We start from the raw sequence: 18,064 nt of genomic DNA on the forward strand, positions 1-18,064 counted from the left end.
AAATTTTAAGGTATGGGATTGTATGACTTCCTCTTAAAGTTAACTGGAGCTCTGAAGCTCTGATTGGGCCGGTGTGAACCTGGAGAGAGGAGAAGCTTTTCAAATAAATCAGAAAACATGTTTTTAGTTCACATTTGTGAAGTCAGTCCTTACGACAAGAAGCTATGGGCCTGATGTAAAAAGTGTTTTTCAAAGGGAAACGCGTTGTAAATCAGTTCCTGCGTCCTTGTCCTGTTTCCCCTCTAATGAAACAGGGAGGGGCACTGAAGAGGAGTTGTTTAAAATGCCCTTTTAGGTTGAGTGAGTGAAGAAGGCCAGCTGGAAGGGGACATGGCTGGTTACATCTCGAGCCACTCCCCAGTCAAGCGGCTAACTGCCTCTTTTTAATTGAGATTCTAAAAGGCCAGGAACTGAAAAAACAGGAGAAGTGTGGCAAGCCTGTTTTTTTATGGGATTTTCGAGATGGAGCAGAGGCCATAGAGTGTAACCGCCCTTCCTCCTGTTACATCTGCTCCGTGCAGGAAATTGCCAGCGCGTAGGGTTGATGCAGGCGAAGAAGTTTGAGCCCCCTGCGAATAGCGCCTGCTTTCCAACACGGAGACAGAAGCCAGATGGCTTTATATAATGCCGGCCTCCGTGCACGTGAACAGCAGCCAGGAGCCAGCACAACCGTGTGTTTACTGGATGAGGTGTAAAAAGGCACGGAAGCCAGGGCCACCCGAATTCCTACACCTTCTATTTCCCCTGGTCAGCACACTATTAAAATCCCACGGTGCGCACCACAAACGCAGACGGCTTACGCTGCATGCATGTATTGTGGGGTTAATAAGGCCCACAACTGGCAGGAAAGCACCAGAGCTGTACGTAGGAGAGGCACATAGGGTGTGAAAGTAGGGTGCAGGGGTAGCAATGGAGATGATAGGAGTAGACGCGGCAGTGGAGAGAGTTGAGGAAGGAGGCCTGGGCAGTGGACGGAGTAGAGCAGTGGTCTTGAAGTGGGAGGGCTGGCTCCTTAGGGGGGCCCAAAGTGTGGGGGCGGCGGGACTCTTTAAAAAGGGATTAAGATGACTGTTTATAATATGAAAAGATGAAGGTTACTGCTTTTAATAGAAAATATAAGCAGGGGCCAACAGTATGCAGTGATTATCACGAATACCAAAATAACTAACACCATTATAGCGAGCATAAAATAACGAATTCCAAAATAACGAATTCGGGAAAAAAAAGGGGGCTGGGAGGGGGGATAGTGGTTTTGGGGTGGGGGTAAAAGTGTTAATAACAAAAAAGCGGTGGTTTTGGCCGGGAACCACCCGCAAAAACAACAAAAATGAATTTATTTGGGAATTCAGTATTATGGTTTTCGTTATTTTGCATTGGATATAATTCCATGTACCTGGGCCAACACTTAGGTGGGCGGCCAGTTGGGAGGGCTCGGTATGAACACGTTTGAATACCACTGGAGTAGAGGGAGGGGCAGCTTTGGCTGGGGAGAGTGGGGTTCGGCAGCGCCATCAGCGATTGGAGAGGTGTTCCATGTAGAGTAGGGTGTTTCTGTTAGCAGATTCATGGTACCACCCAAAGAGCTGGTGAATGGAGTAGGCTTTGATAGTGAGTAACAGCGCCTAGAAGATGGTTGGACCCAGAGGGGGAGGATATCCTGCACACATGCCATGCAAAGGGGCGATCAGAATAGGGTGTTGGCAGGGTGAACGCCTAGAATGTGTCTGACGGGCAGGGAGTGCCAGTGCTGGTTCGAATAAAGGGAGGGGGCTACTGGTACCAGGACTCTTTGCAGTAGTTACCCCCCCCCCCCCCGCAATAAAACGCTGGCTCTGACCCCAGGGGTAATCATTTACGTTCAGCAGTCAACCACTCCCTGGGAAATATATTCATTTGACCTTCAGACCGACTCTCCCAGAAGAACAACTTCGCGACAAGAGAGGCAAGACACCATTGCACCACGGCCTTGCACAAGCAACCCCGACTGGCTCCGCTGCAGCCCGAGGCTCCGAGTGTTTCTTCCAGAACTACACACCAGCCATCCTGCCTACAAGCTCCCGCGCCTCAGAAGGTAAAGCGAGATTTTAAAATGGAAGTATGCTATGGCTGAGTGTTTCCTCGGGGCTATCCCGAGCCACGCGTGTTTGCAGATAGCTTAACCTTTGGCCACGGAAGATAACACGCTTGATCAGAGCTCAGCTATTGGTCTAAGGCAGGGCCAGGGGACAAGCGAGTCAGGCGGTCGGAGTGCTACGCTGGCACCTCGCTGAGTGGAAAATAGCCACCTTCGCCGTGGCACTGCAGCGGCGGTGGCACAGAGACCGGCGCTGTGCAGTGAGTTGCGTGTGCAGCGGCCTCTGCCCTTGGTTACACACAGTGCCACTGGACAGCAGCGGCGAGATGTGCGCGGATCCGCTCGCTGCAAGTCACACTGGCACAGCGGTGCCAGTGGCCAGGGCAACAGTGGCAGAGACATCAGCGCCAACTAAATGAGGGTGTGAGACAGCAAGATCCACCCTCGTGTACAGACTGCGGCGCTGCGAACTCCGTGGTAGAATCGGTGCAAGTTTATTATTTTGGCATGGCAGGTTCACAACACACATGCGCGTAGTTTGGGCGAGGAGCAAGGGCGAGCCTCGAGGCAGATGTGCCTGGGGCACGGATAGTTCTAGGCAAAGGATGTGCTTTGTGGCCGAACCGGGCCACCGTCGTGGGCGGGCCTCACAGCGGGGACGGGAAGCGGCAACTTGTGGGCCTCGGGCATGGGCGGAGGAAAAGGGGCTTGTGAAGCATGGTTGGCTGCAGGACAGGGGTGGGGTCCCGCACTTCTAGATTGGGATGGACCTCGGGGATGGGCTATGGAGCAGTGAGACATGTTCTGCATTAAAAGAATTCTAACAAGACAGAAGTCACACCGTTTCATGAGCTTTTATAAGTGAAATATTGTTTGCAACTTCTATGGGCCACTTGGGGGGGGGGGGATGGTCACTCGGCCCACAACGCCCTCTTTATACTTGCTGTGACTTACCTCGGGGACCAAAGATGTAGAATATGTACCCCAACTGCAGTCAATACTTTCCATATACGTGCATGTAGACTTGCAAATGTGTATCTATCAAAATGTGTATACAAATGTAGAATTTTGAATTTCACATTTTTTGTAAAAAATGTAAATGTGTATTTTCTGCAGTGCCAGTATTGTTTATATATTTTAGTTTTGCAAATGAGGGTGCTTATTTTTACCAAATAAGGAGCAATGAAAAAAGTTCAAATGCAATATTTCTTTTTTATATTAGTTGCTTTCCCAAAAACGAATTTCAACATATATTTAAAAAAAATGAAGTCTATATGTATTTGGTTTCGAGAAGTGAAGCATCTGAGAACCGGGTTTGTTTATATGGCGCTTTATAGCGGGGTGCAGCCTGCTTCTAAGCGCTAATGTATTTCGCAAGAGAGGGGAACTGAGGCTTTGCAGTAATTAAAAGGTGACGGTCGGTCCAAATGCACACAGAACGGCAAAGCCAGGGTTACATTTCGGGTCTCTGGATGCCACCGTCGGCCAGTTGGACATGAGAGCACATCTCACGAATGATCGCAGCCAGTGAGCGCGGGCCGGCGTCTCTTTCCTATTTAGATTCGATATGAGTTTGGAAAAATGAAACGAAATGAAAGAGACAAGTATTGCTTCTCTCCCGTCATCTCTTTTCCCTATAAAAGCCACTGGGCTGTGAAATCAGGTAGAGGTCATCATCGCCAAGTCATGCCAGCGGCCAACTGTTGAGTCAGAGGTCAGGAGAGGGCCTGGCCAACCACAGAACCAGAGAGACGGGTTTGGCTGTCCTCGGAGAGTGGAAAGAAAGTGACTTAGTCATCGTGACGATTTTTTACAATATTTGTACTTATTTATTTGAAAGAACTGCATAAGCAGGCTCGCACTGGGGCATACAGTTGTCTCGGGGGCACCAATGAAAAGTGTCCCACAGTTGCAAATGGCAATTCATTCCTTTTGGGACAGACCGTTTGAGTAGTACCCAAGGGGGAGTTTGTTGATAAAATATGCACATTGTCTATTTTAAAGAATATCTATTCACTAACACTGGTCAAAACTACTAGCTGCAACGGTGAAGTAACTCATCAAACTGTCCCAAATTGTCCAAAAAACCGGCCCAATTTTGCCCCCAAAAACTGGCCCACACTGGCACACTAGCATTTCGCGCTTTTGTTCGGGCATTGCCCTATTTCCCTAAAGGCCGGTCTGAGCCTGCGCGTAAGATTTTTATTCACGGCAGAAGACGCCTCTGCTGGCTGCTTTGCAAGAGATAACACGGAGAAGCAGTTGGTACATAAAGAGGGGGTGCTCTTCGTCATCAAGAGGGGGACATTGCTAACATGCGAGGCGTACAGGACTCAGAATAGTCATAACTGTTGAACCCATATGCAGCAGACTTACCTTAGTTGCTGTGGGGTGTGTGCGTCATGTCTTACGGCCCTTGCCTTCCCCATGAAATATTACACCACAACAATATGATCAAGTGTTGGCAATAAAAAGCCGTAGGATTTTATTGTTACAGATATGGTTATGTGAACATAAACAATAATCGCATATCATAATAAATCATACTTTTGGGCACCGGGTCCAGAGGTTACCCCCTCTGGCCCGTGCCGCCACCACCTGGATGGGTTACCGGCTGTCCAGGTTTCCCCCAAAAGTTGTTGCTTGTTCTCTCCTAGATGCATAGTCTGTTCCCCTTGGTTTGGTTAGACCGTTGATCGGGCCTGGCTTTAGCCCCTGTAGGGGTTCGGTTTTGTAGTTATGTGTGAGCCGGCATCTTGTGCTGGCCTCAGAATTGCCTATGTATGGCTGCTATAAGCTTGCTTTCTTTAATTGTACCATAATCAACACCCTGCTTGATTTGGAAAAATGTTATTCCCACCTTAAGCTAGTTGTAGCGCATGTTCCAGGGAAGCCCCAAAGCTTTCTGGCCCTGGTCTTTGTGGCGTTGGCCTGTTCGTCTATTTAAAGAATGTTTGTATAGGTTTGAGAGTTCTAGCATTTGCGAACATGGGTGGTATAGCCTTGTGCGCAGTTGCTCAAATTTGGACCCTGGAACCCGATTCCAATGACCCCAGCACCATTATCTTATATGGGTGGGTAACTTCCCCCTGTGCCCCGAGGTTGAATTTCCCAGCCCTTCTAAGGGATGGAAGCAAAAGATTGTTTTTAACCTGCCATTAGGTCCCAAGCTATGTTGTAGCTCCCTGGCCCTGGCTGTTGGCCATTTGTTGACCTGCTGCATTGCGCTGTACGGGGCTTTCCCCCACCCTCTTTATATAATATATATATATATATGTATATATATATATATATATATATATTTTTTTTTTTTTTGGTTTCCCGATTCCGTGCTACTTGTAGCACTCTGGCCCCCACCCTCGGGTGTTGGCCTGTTGCGCTGTGGTTTTGGTCCGCACTGCTTTCACCTGTGTTGGGACCGTATTCAGGTTTGGTGCCTATTAAAGCACCCTGGCCCCAGCCTTCTGGTGTATTTTGTTGCCTCAAGGGCTCTGTCGCCCTAGGCTCAGGCACCTTGCCAGGCTGGCTGCCTGCTTGGGCTGTTACCTGTGTGTTATTGGTCCTTTCTTGTGTTTTAAAACATATACCTTATTATCTAGTATTTTACGGTACCTCTTTTGCTTTTCTTCTCCATTCCGTTCTGCAAACACCTGTATTGCATGTTCTGCTTTTGCTATTTTTATGGCACAACGGCCTCTCAGGCAAAACGCTTCTAAATACCCACAGTGTGCGGTGTTCATTTATCGACCTTGGAGAATTGACAGGCTGGGCTAGGCCCTGCCAGGGATTGAAATTGCGTCAGCCGGCTCAGCCCTGGTGTCAGAAAGAGGGCTCCGTTTGCTTCGCTATCCGACTAGCTGTACCGTTATTGGAGGTTTTGACTATGCTTTGGCAATATATCTTCTATCTGATAACCTAGCTGGCCTGCAGCAAGCTTGGGCTTTTATTCTCTCTCCAATGCTGCACACTTCTCCCACAAGGCTACCACGTGGATCACATCCTTCCTTGAAGGCAGGGCCATGAAAGTATACTCTGACCAGGATAGCGCCCCCCCCCCACCACTATCAATTGTGGAGTCCCACAAGGGTCCTGCACCGCACCGACCCTCTACAACCTATTCACCAAACCCCTCTTTGACTTACTGGACTCCCTCAACATAGCGTACACCAACTACGCTGATGACACGCAGGTCCTCCTCCCCCTCTCTGGAGACTACGACCTTGACTCAGAAGCCCTCCGCAAAATCTACTCGACTATCCAAACATGGATGGCTATCAATGGTCTCTGCCTAAACGGAGACAAAACCGAAATCATCATCCTAGCCCCTAACGAAACTCTAACCAAACTCAGCCCCGATTATTCGCATATGATCATCGACAGTATTAGCATTCCTGTCTCCTCTGCCGTCAAGACCTTAGGAGTCTACATTGACGCGACACTCTCAATGACAAGACAAACCAGCGCCATTGCCTCAGCTTCTGCTCTGACTACCAAACTCATCTATGCCATAAAACCCTACCTCACCACCCCCAACTGCCTCTCCATAGCCAGAGCTACTATAGGAGCCAGATTGGACTACTGTAACGCCCTCCTGGCAGGCACCTCATCAAAAAACATAAACAGGCTCCAAATAGTGCAAAACAATGCCCTCCGTGCTGCACTACACATTCCCAAAATTGACCATATCTCACAGGCCAGAAGACGCGTCCACTGGCTCCCAGTCAAGGAAAGGATCAACTTTAAAATCCTCACCCTCACACACAAATGCATCAACCACACAGCACCCCCCTACCTATCTGAAACTATAACCAAGAACTCCTCCATCCGCCCAGAAGAAGTCATCACGCCAACCAACTCCAAGTACCCACTGTAAAAAGAGCCAAAGCCGGCGGCATTGGCTTCCCTCACATAGCACCTAAGCTCTGGAATGCCCTCCCCAACTCGCTCAGAGCAGAACCATCTCTGTATCTCTTTCGCAAATCCCTCAAAACCACGCTATTCAGCTAACTCCACCTTCCCTTCACCCACTTCAGCTCGCACACATCTGATACGAAAAGTGTTCGACACGAAATGCTTCCTGTAATGAAAATTGCTTTGTAACCATCTTCCTTCCATTGTAACCAGACTATGTATGTATTCATGTAACAGCGCCACGATACCCCCGGGCTGACGTGCGCTTTAAATAAATCCGAATAAATAAATAAATAAATTCTGGCCCTGGTTGCGTTTGTTTTGGACTGTTATCCGTGGGGTGTTATTTATTCCCCTGCCTCAGCCACTTCGAACCGCTCGAAGCTGATCATCAGCTTGAGTTTTACCTGCATGCGGTTGGTCCTGATGGTCTGGAACACTTCTTGTTTGTGGGCGCCTTAGTCTCTGGGTTTGTTGTTAAACTTTGCTTGCACTTTGCTTATGTGTACTATTGTCGGCCCTGAACTATGGCACTGGTTTTTCTGCCCTTGTGAGAGGTGAAAGCTGAAGTTTTGCCTGGCCAGGTTTTGAAAATGTGTGGGCGGGTGGGGCCACTGTTAAAAGGAGGGCTCAGATAATTGCGCTTACAGGCCCGGCGCTCTTTCTGAGAGGGTTTGACATGCGCTGGGATGCGTCTTTGAAATTATGCGGCAGTTGAACTGTGTTTGTTATGCCTAGACTGAGCCCTGGAACCACCCTCTAGAGCGGTTTGCAAGCTGCAAAACGCTCTGTTTGCTGTGCAGACCTGACTGTCTGATTGTATGACCTGTCTTCGCTCTTGGTTCCAGTTCATTGAAACGTCAGTGGGGCTGCTCACTGTTTGTCTGCCTGTGTTTGTGTTTATTTGGGACCCTGGTTAGTTGGGTGTCCTTCTGGTGTCCTATGGGGGTTCTCTCTTACTTACCTTGCCGTGGTGACTTCGGTGTCATCGCCCTCTCTTCACCTGGCTCCTTATAGCTGGCCCCTGAATGTCCTGCTTCCTTCACTACCTCAGCAGTGTTGTTGCCACTAGGACCCCTGAGCACAGGTTTTCCTTAGTTGCTCATTGCTTCGAAAACCCCGTTCAGGGTTCTGTGTTTATTCTGCGTACACAGAAATATTCGGCAAGCTCCGTTTTGGATAACTGCTTGTGGTAATACTTGGCAAGCTCCGTTTTGGATAGCTGCTTGTGGTATAACACGGGTTCTTCTTTTCATGCCTTTTTGTTTCTGGCTGATGCTGCTACCCATTGGCTTGTGTGTTGGCTCTGCCCGGCTTCAAAGTGCATCGGTAGGCTCTGTCCGGGTGTGCGAAACTGAGTGTTTTTGCGCCGCATTCTGTGCAGGTGGTTTCCCATCAATTTGGCAGTTCGGAAGACTGTCATGTCTGTGATACTTTTAGCTTGTTGCGTGCTGGTCATGATCTACCCCTTGTCTGTGGTTGGCCTGTTCAAAGCTTGCTGTGCCATCTGCTCCGATAGTCTGGGAACTGGGTTCATAGCTGGTTTCACCATTTGTAGTGTATGCGCCAGAGACTTGATCCATTTGTGATTGTTCTTGTTCGTTTACTCTTTGTTTCGCACCACGTTCAGGGTCCTGCGTTTATTCTGTGTGCACAGAAATATTTGGCAAGCTCCGTTTTGGGTAGCTGCTTGTAGTAATATTTGGGAAGCTTCGTATTGGATAGCTGCTAGTAGTTGAAGCTCCCTTTCAACGTGTTCTCCTTTTCATGGCCTTTGTTTCAGGCTGACGCTGCTATGCATTGGCTTGTGTGCAGGCTCTGGCAGGCTTCAAAATGCATCGGTAGGCTCTGTCCGGATGTGCCACCATTGCGTGCTTGTGCCGGCTTTTGCACAGGTGGTTTCCCATCAATTTGGCAATTTGAAAAACTGCCATGTCAGTGATACTTATAGCTTATTGCGTGCTGGCCATGATCAGGCCCTTGTTTGTGGTTGGCATGTTCAAACCTTGCTGCGGCCATTGTCTTGGGGTGGCTTGGCGGCTGTATGTTGTTACCGATCAACCTCTGCTTCAATAACTGTGGTAATGTACAACCCCTAGCGATTTTTATTGAAGGTTGGGTTGCCGCTATTGGCCATGCTTCCAGTTTCTCGCTGGGGCGCACTGTATCTGGTGTTGTCCCCCTTTCTAGTGACGTCCTTGCGCTCCTCTGTAACCGGGGATTGTTGCAGCAATTTTACCCCGCATAGAAACATGGAAGACTGTCTTTTCATGTATGGTTGCCCCTCACCAGCCTGTAACCGATACGTTGCTCCCCGTATCAGGGTGTAGTTCAGAGCTTTTGCCGTTTTAAATTCTGAGAGGCGTGGGTAGATGTTTACTTTTACTCTGTCACTGATGCTCCCCTGGTAAGCTCGTTTGGCTGCTTGAATTTCGAAAAGTTGCACGGACTAATTGTTTCCTCCACATGTGTTTCATTATGTGGTAATGGCTTATCTTGGTGTCTTGTGGTTAGTAAGCCTCACGCTTCGGGGTTCTTGCGGTTTTTTCGTTTGGGAGCCATTTGTCTTGTCTGTTTGTCACATAGAACCAAAAACTTTTCATGTTTAATACATTTCGGCAAACTTGAGATTGGTGGCTGCCTTAAATACAGCGCAACTCCATGCTGAGATTTTGTTTGTCACCCGTTTGGGTAACTGCCTGGCGCTGTGCCCCGTATAAAGTAGCAGTTTGCCTTGAAAGACCGCCATACAATTATTTGTGGTCAATGACAGCTTGTGTTTTCATACTTATTCCATGGCATGGTGTTCGTGCCAGTTCTGAGCCTCATAACTTACTCCCAATACTTTGTCCTCCCCCGTCATGTGAGTTACCAAATATCCCCACTGGTTTGCCACTTGTGGGGCTGCAAGCATTTGTCTTTAGTGCAAGCAAAATTGTATTGTTACCTGCATGGTACATTATATAATTAACAGTTCGCCTCGTGATGTGGTATAAGAGTTTGGATTCAGACACCTGCCACATTGGCTTAGCAATAGGCGTTTGTGCAAGTTCTGCGGTTCAATACCATATTAATCATTATTTTCCCTGGTCATGCATATGCCTACGACCCCCAGTGATGTGGGATTCTTAGATCTGCCAGTATTTGTCATTTGTATTCGACATTGCATTCCCACTATGCACGATATGTCATTGTGTCATAAAAAGGACAAAACATGTTTGCAAAATGGTTTGTTAGCAGAACTTTGTGTTTAAAAAGAAAAACCCCTGCGTTTGCTAAACCTGGCAAAGTACGTGCATTAAAATTGTTTTTTGTTCATTTACAAAATGGTGTATTGTAACTCTGCCTGATATGTCTTTGTGTCGCCAAACTGGGTTACTCCTATTTCCAAATGCAGTATGATTAGGCTTGAAAAAAAAAAACTCGGCTTTGGCCCTGCTGGGATTCGAACCTGGATCGGCAAGCTCCGCACAAATGTCAACTGCAAGAATGCCACATGCTGTGTTATCAGCCCTGCCATTCAATGGCTTGTTAACTTTTATTTGGCAACATGCCCCGTCATGATATCAGTATGGCTTCCCATGACACGGAAAGCTGATATGGTGCCTTATTTCCCCGTTTCCTTGACGTGGTATGCTGTACCCGCTTACTGAAATTACATGAACAAAACTACGTGTTCCTGTATACATCAATTAAAAATGCACGTTTTCTTGTTTGAAAAAACCCCACCGGGCTCTTCAAAACCTGTTTCATTAGCTGTAGTTATAAACTCGCTGGGGCTGTCGGGATTCAGCAGGCTCTGTACCGATGTCAAAACGAGTGACCCATAATTTAGCACTCGGGTATCTGAGCGCTGCTTATTATCTTACTGTGTGGTGGTCATTTATCGACCTCGGAAGGATGAAAGGCTGCGTTTGGCCTTGGCGGGATTCGAACCTGTACACCCGGGCCCACCCGGATGGGAGGCCCGGGGCCGTAAGGTGGGAGGTGGGGGATTTGTACGAAGTCCGGTGGGGCAGCGCCTTTTTGGCGCTGCCCCACTTAGCATGCACATGGTGGGGTCGGGCTGCTGGGTCCCTTAACAATGGGAACCCAGACAGCGCGTCTCCCGCACAGGAGGGTGAGGTGAGAGGGGCAGGTGACAACCGGTAGTCGCTGCCCCCTGTCACCTTGCCCTCCATACTTCAAAGGCCCCCCTTCCCATTCTGCGGATGCTGAGCGAGGGCCTTTTGAAGTTCAAAGAAAGGGCCGCCTTGCCCCCAGGCCGAATTTTGCCTTTATCTGGCGGGGGCAAGGTGGCCCTTCTCATGCTTCCTCCCCGTCAGCCACGAACAGCAGCAGGACGGATGCAGGTCTCTTTCAAGGCCAGGAAGAATTTGTGGGTTTCCTTGCTGTTTTCGTCCAGCTGTCTTCGCCGGAACACTGCTGTACGTCAGCTACCCCAGCCCCGTGGACATCAACGCTGCTTGGAAAACAAACAAGCTGTCGGAAGCCAACGGACGGTCAAGGAAACTAAGATCACCAGCGGGAGGAACAAAACTGCTCGTAATCGCATTCAGGAGCAGAAGAGCATTTTTATCTGCAAATGCTATGATGCACAGCAGGTCTTTTCGTGTTCTCCAAGGCGCGATCTCCGGTCACGAAAAGCATTAGAGTGGCGACCTTTTTTAACCTTTCTCAGAGTCACTGGGAAAGACGGACTAAATTCCAGTCCCCTCCGGCACAGCTGCGAATGCAACAGCTGCTCTGGGGATACTGCGGCGAGGCTGCATAAAGATAAGGAAGCAAGCAGCCACGCCTGAAGGGGTAAGGGCTAAAGAACCCCAATCTTGGAAGCAGGTCGACACAGAGCCACCTCGAAGGAGGTAAAAGTCGAACAGCACGAGGAAAGCTTTGCACACATAATACTGAACTATTCCGCATTAGCACATCAGCACATTGCGGAAGGGAGATCGGCAGAAAGTGTGCTCTTTGCATCCCGGGGGAGCCGAATGTTGTGATAAGAACAAGCCGAACTGGGGAAAAGAAAAGGCTTTTTCATTTATACCTGTACCCAGGCCAAGCCACCACTGAGCGGGGCCACTGTGGTGTTGACAGGCCATCTCCTTTTCAAAACACAGCACTGGCAAGCATCTGAAGAGGACGCAGACAGCGCTTTACTCTGCTAAAAGCGCTAAACAAATTTTGGAAGCAGGAGGACACGGAGCAATAATTGGATCTTATAACTGGTGCACCAAAGAAGAAGGAAGGCGCCCCACATCATAGGCTAGTGCTATACCCTTGGCAGCACTCATAAATCAGCACACAGAGGCCAAAAGAGGAAAGTGATGGCCAAAGCTTTATCCCTAAAAGAAACACTACTCCTGGAATGGGCCAAAGCAGCGGAAGCCGTCCATGGCATGGACGTGGTGCAGGAAAGAATGGCAGAGCTCGCATCCACCAGCCTCAATGATGATGACGCAGAGGCAATAGAAGATGAGGTCGACGGCGATGAGGAGCCAGCAGAAAGGGAGCAGCCAGCTAGGAAGAAGCAGCGCCTTGACGTCCGCAGCATGCCCGCCTCTTCAGACACCCACCCAGGCACCAGAAGAAAAGCAAAATCAGGTACTGTGAAAAGCAATGATTTGGGGCCTATGCTTGAACAATTTTTAAAATGGCATAAGGGGGCGGGTGCTGGGAAAAAGAAGAGGCACAGGGATGACTCGAGCAGCTACAGCAGCGAGAGTGACAGCACAGACACAGAGTCGGAATCTGGGGGCGAGGATGACCAGGGCCACCTTAAAGCATGGGTTGGGCCTAGCAGTGATGTACTGTCTCCAATCCCACATATGACTAAATATGGGAGGCGCACTGCCGGCAAAAGTTTAAATAGAAGCCTAAAAAAGACCATTGCATGGCACATTGAGCGGAAAATTAAGAGAAAGATTTGGAAAAAGCAATTTATTGACATTTTTTGCCTATTGGAATATGAAGAATTAGGTTTTGGCATTTCAAAAAGGGATAAGAAAGAGGAAGAAAAAGAGAGAGCAAAGAGGCCCACACTGGAGAAGAATATTCAGAACTGGGAGGGCTCTTTTCAAATCCTATCCACAATAATTCTAGAAAAATTCCCAGAAAAGGGCACTGCACTGATTGCCTACCACCACAGAATTTTGGAGATTCACAATACCTTTGGGGGGGAGTCCTGGCTGAACTATGATAGAGAGTTCAGGAAGGAGATGCAGAGATTCCCTGACCTGGGCTGGGAGGAGGAAGACCCTAAATTGTATCTTTTTCATGTATTAAAAGAAAACTCAGGTAGGAGCGCCCAAAGCAGCAAGGACCATGAGCATCAGTATAATAGAAGGGGTAGAAACAGGCGACATAACCAGCGCAGGCCTCAACAAGACAGTATAAATACTAACAAAAACAAACCCCCTTTTCGAAGACCGCCCCCAGGTGGGCAAAAAACAGGGCATAATCAGGGGCAGTCCGGCAACCGCAGCAACGGGGGGGGGGCAAAGGAAGCACACCGGGGGCCTGCTGGTACTTCAACAGAGGGTCATGTAACAAGGGCACCGAGTGCAGATACAAGCACCATTGCAGCACATGCAGTGGTGGCCACAGCAGCAACAACTGCACAAAAGCCTCTCCTTCCAGGCCCAGCCCAAAAGTCACTGAGGGCAAAAACATGCACTAGCTATAGAATAGGGGCCTCACCAATAAAAATTGATCAACTGCTAAAAATGTTAGAGAACTACCCTGACCCAGCAGCTAGAGCATTCTTGGCTCAGGGTTTCAAAGATGGCTTCCAGATCCCATTCAAGGGCCAGGGATCTCCCACCATACCCAAGAACCTACAATCTGCCTCATCCCTAGCTACCATAATAAGCGAAAAAATTGATAAAGAGCTACAACTAGGGAGGATTGAGGGCCCCTTCCAACACCCCCCCTTCACTGAGTTTTTATGCTCCCCCCTGGGCATTGTGTCCAAAAAAGAGCCGGGGGAGTTCAGGATGATCCATCATTTATCACACCCACCCGGTAGCTCTTTCAATGACGGCATCCCTGCCACGGAGGCCGCTGTCTCTTACAGCTGCGTGCAAGATGCTGTCGACCTAGTAAAACTGTCAGGTAGACACGCTCTCATGGCAAAAGCAGACATTAAGTCAGCTTTCAGGCTGCTGCCCGTGCACAAGAGCACTTACCAGTGGCTGTGCTTCCATTTTGACAATAAATTCTACTTTGACAAATGCCTTCCCATGGGCTGCGCCATCGCGTGTGCCTATTTTGAACAGTTCAGTTCTTTCCTACAGTGGGCATTCCAACAGGCCATGCCCAGAGCCAGAACGGTACACTATCTGGATGATTTCTTCTTCACTGGCCCAGCAGGGTCTCCCCTATGCAGCTCATCCCTAAAAACATTCAGTGAAACCATTCAGGAATTAGGGGTTCCACTGGCACCCGAGAAGACAGTAGGACCCACCACCACCCTGTCATTTCTAGGAATAGAGATTGACTCTTCCATGGGGGAGTGCCACCTACCCAGGGACAAAATAGAGGACCTTCTACAGACAATAAGGCGGATGACAGGCAGGGACAAGGCGACGCTGCGGGAAATACAGTCCCTTGCTGGGAAGCTCAACTTTGCTACCAGAATCATGCCCCAAGGCCGGGTCTTTCACAGGAGCCTGGAACTAAAAATGAGGGGGGTTACAAAGCCACACCACCACATCAGATTGGTCAAGGAGATAACACAAGACCTGGCCATGTGGGAATCATTTCTTAACAATTTCAATGGCCAAGTGATATGGCGCAAATCCATGAATGAGGCAGACAAAAGGTCCCTGTTCACGGATGCGGCTGGCAGCAGAGGTTTTGCGGTATGTTTTGGTAACAAGTGGTGCGCCGGCCACTGGCCGCCCTGCTGGCAGCAGAGGGGCTGGACCAGGAACATCACATTGCTAGAGATATTCCCCATATGGCTGGCACTCTACCTATGGGGGGACTTGTTGGCCGACACAGAACTGGTCACATGGTCAGACAACATGGCGGTTGTACACATTTTAAACAAGGGTGCTGCCTCCTGCCCTCTGGTGCTAAAAGTGTTGAGAGAAATGACGAACGTCACCCAGGAAAATAACATTGTAATAATTGGACGGCAAATTGCAGGCAAAGATAATAAGGCCGCTGACGCTCTGTCCCGTTTTCAGTTCTCCACTTTCAAGGCACTAAACCCACAGGCAGAAGCCAGGAGGACAGCAGTTCCAGAAGAGGTTTGGGCCATCATGGACACACCCAAGACAGCCCCCGCCAGCCAGCTGGTCACAGCTCTTCCATGAGATGCCCGCTCCCAGCTCTACCCTCCCCCCGGGCCCGGACAAAGAGGGTTGCCTCTCCCGGCACCACACTCCTACAGGTGAGCCGAAAGGTGTCCTAGGGGAACTGGCCAAAAAGGCGCTGGCACAGAAAACTACCAAAATGTACAATAAGTGCTTGACTGATTTTGGAAACATCACAAAAGTCACCAACATCAGGGATATACAGTAGTGCCATGTCAATGACTTTATGGAATGGGCTTTCAAACAAAGCAAAAAGAAGGCATGGGCTTCATCCCATCTGGCAGCAGTTTCATATTACACTAGATTAGTGGGGGCACCCGACCCCACCCACGGCGCACTAACCAGATATGCTCTCAAGGGTTGGTCCAAAATGGAAGGGGTCAAGACAGACACCAGGCGCCCCCTCAATTTTGCTAAATTAAAAATTCTGCTAGACACCCTCCCTGCAGTATGCAACAATGCCTACGAGACCTCACTATTTAGAGCTGCCTTCACACTCAACTTCTTTGGGGCGTTCAGGATCAGCGAGATAGCCTCCAAAAACACAGGATCAGAGGAAGGGCTGGATATAGGCGACATTCACCTGGGGAAGGACTCCATGGCTGTGAAACTGTGTAGGTCCAAAACTGACCAATTAGGAAAAGGGAGGATCATCAACCTGTACTGCATTGAGGAAACAGAATATTGCCCCATCTGCACCACCAGGGCCTTCATGAACAAGCGCCCCAGCCGGGGGGAGGGGGGACAATTATTCACACACAAAAATGGGTCTGCCCTCAGTAGATTCCAGGTGAGGTCTGTCCTCAAGAAGACTATAATAGCTATAGGATGTAATCCTACTGAGTTTGGATCCCACTCCTTCAGGATAGGAGCAGCCACTTCAGTCTGGATGGGGGGGGCTGCAAGAGAAAGCCATAAAAGGGATTGGGGGTTGGAAATCGGGGGATCACAAAAGATACATCAGGAAAGACTTGATCTAATAGTATCCTCCCCCCCCATTTTCTTCTAACCACAGGCTACCCCCCGTCCCAGACGGCGTGGATCGTGGGTCACTCTTTCCTTACCAGGGCCAGCAGATGGCTGAAGGAAACCCAGGACGGCATGCATTTCCAGGACACCATCACCTACTGGTGGGGCAAGCCGGGCATGCGCTGGGGAGACCTACACGACAAACTGGCTGGCCTACTGGGGGCCTGCTCACCTCCCCCCGAGTATCTCATCATCCACCTCGGGGGCAATGACTTGCCTCAGCTGGGCAGGAAGCTTCTCCTGGCTGAAATCTGCACCTCCCTCAGATCCCTGGCACACATGCTAAGACTTCGAACAGAAGTGATGATGTCAGAAATCATCCCGCGCCAACATTGGCATGGGGCAGAGTGCAACAAAGCCATGGAGATTTCTAGGTGCAAACTGAACAAAGCTGTGGCCAATTTATTTCTGCCTTTTCTCAGGCCTCAAATTTATTAAACATGGGATCTCGGTACACAACCAGGCCATGTTCTGCAGTGACGGGGTTCACCTTTCCATTGAAGGTATGGACATCTTCACCAGGAATATTTTCTGGACCCTGGCAGCCAGAGGCTGTACTTAATTCATAATCTCCTATTTTGGGGGGACCTGGGAGACGCCGGTCAGCATCCCCTCAGGGTGGTGGCGGGGATCAGCCTCGTGCGGCCCCTAATTGGGATTAGGGCCCCACGCTCACCTGTTCCCTCTGTCCCCAAAATATAGTATTGTTATCCTTATGTGATGTTATGGCTGGTTTTTCTTTTGCACCATGGCTGGTACTAAAATAAAGCTTGTGGCCAATGTTTTTTCCACCTCACATCCTGGTCGTCAGTCTCCTCATTCCTGCAACTGTCATTACTGTATTGCCTGTCATGTCACACTTGTCATCCATCCATGACACCCGTCACCCGCATGCCACTCACCAGCACAAAAACACTTCCAGGCTTACGTTAGCAGGCTCTGCACGGAGTGAGCGCTCTACTCGCTGTGCCACTTGCCGGCATAAACACTGCGCTATCTGTGCTCTTTAAAACCCTGGGTTAACAAGCCCTTCCAGACTTGTGTTAAGGAGCCTGGCTCTTGCAACTCAGCTCCCCCTGCCCTACGACAGTCCTGGGGACGCTGATTAAAGCGTTAACAAATCTAATTCGCCCGCTTTGTAAGTTTTCTTTAAATACGCGTCAGTTTCAGGTTTTGACAAACGACGCGTTCTCCTTCGTACGCTCTGAGCCTTGCACTGAGCATGGCCGGCGCCGCGGCTGCAACTTACTTGAAACATGTAGCCAAGCCGCTGCGGCGCCGGGTTTCCTTCATTGGAGCACTTCCCCCTCCTTCACCGGCCTGTCAGATGCTCCTCTTCTTCCGCAGGCAGCACTGGGCTCAATCAGGCAAGGCGTGATTCGAGTTGTGGGAAGGCCTTCCCTATGAAGGTCTTAATTAAAGTTAATTAGCCATGACACCGCGTATGCAGCGAACACAACTTGAAGAAATGCCACGATGCTGAGTGCACAGCAGACGTTGGCAAAGAAAAAGGAAATGGGAAGACACTGAGTTAACAGTGAACTTCCCAGGTACTGTTTGGGTCCCCATGCAGGGTCGACAAAACAGTTTGTGCTTTCGGAGCTGCTCACAGCTCATTATATAGGCCCCCAGAGGCCCTTCTTCTTTGTGCTGTATGGGGGGCTGCGCGCCAACCCCCCCAAGGCCAGCCTGCCGCTGACTAAACTGCTTAGGCATCCTGGGTCTCCCG

The 18,064-nt window shown here is 49.5% G+C and overlaps 1 protein-coding gene across 4 annotated transcripts in view; it reads left to right on the forward strand.

Moving 5' to 3' along the window:
• Window positions 1-1,702: 1,702 nt before the first annotated feature.
• SGK2 (serum/glucocorticoid regulated kinase 2) overlaps window positions 1,703-18,064 on the forward strand; it is a 536,387-nt gene continuing 520,025 nt past the window's right edge. The window contains exon 1 of one of the 4 annotated variants that reach the window (XM_069652333.1): window positions 1,703-2,071. The gene's annotated coding sequence lies outside the window, so the exon portion shown is untranslated. Of the gene's footprint in view, window positions 2,072-2,532; window positions 2,552-18,064 lie in introns of those variants that run through there. The other 3 variants (XM_069652338.1, XM_069652336.1, XM_069652335.1) reach the window with 3 other exon arrangements.

This window comes from Ambystoma mexicanum, chromosome 3p (genome assembly GCF_040938575.1).
Source record: "Ambystoma mexicanum isolate Mex_15411 chromosome 3p, UKY_AmexF1_1, whole genome shotgun sequence".
In the NCBI taxonomy this organism is placed as follows: domain Eukaryota; kingdom Metazoa; phylum Chordata; class Amphibia; order Caudata; family Ambystomatidae; genus Ambystoma; species Ambystoma mexicanum.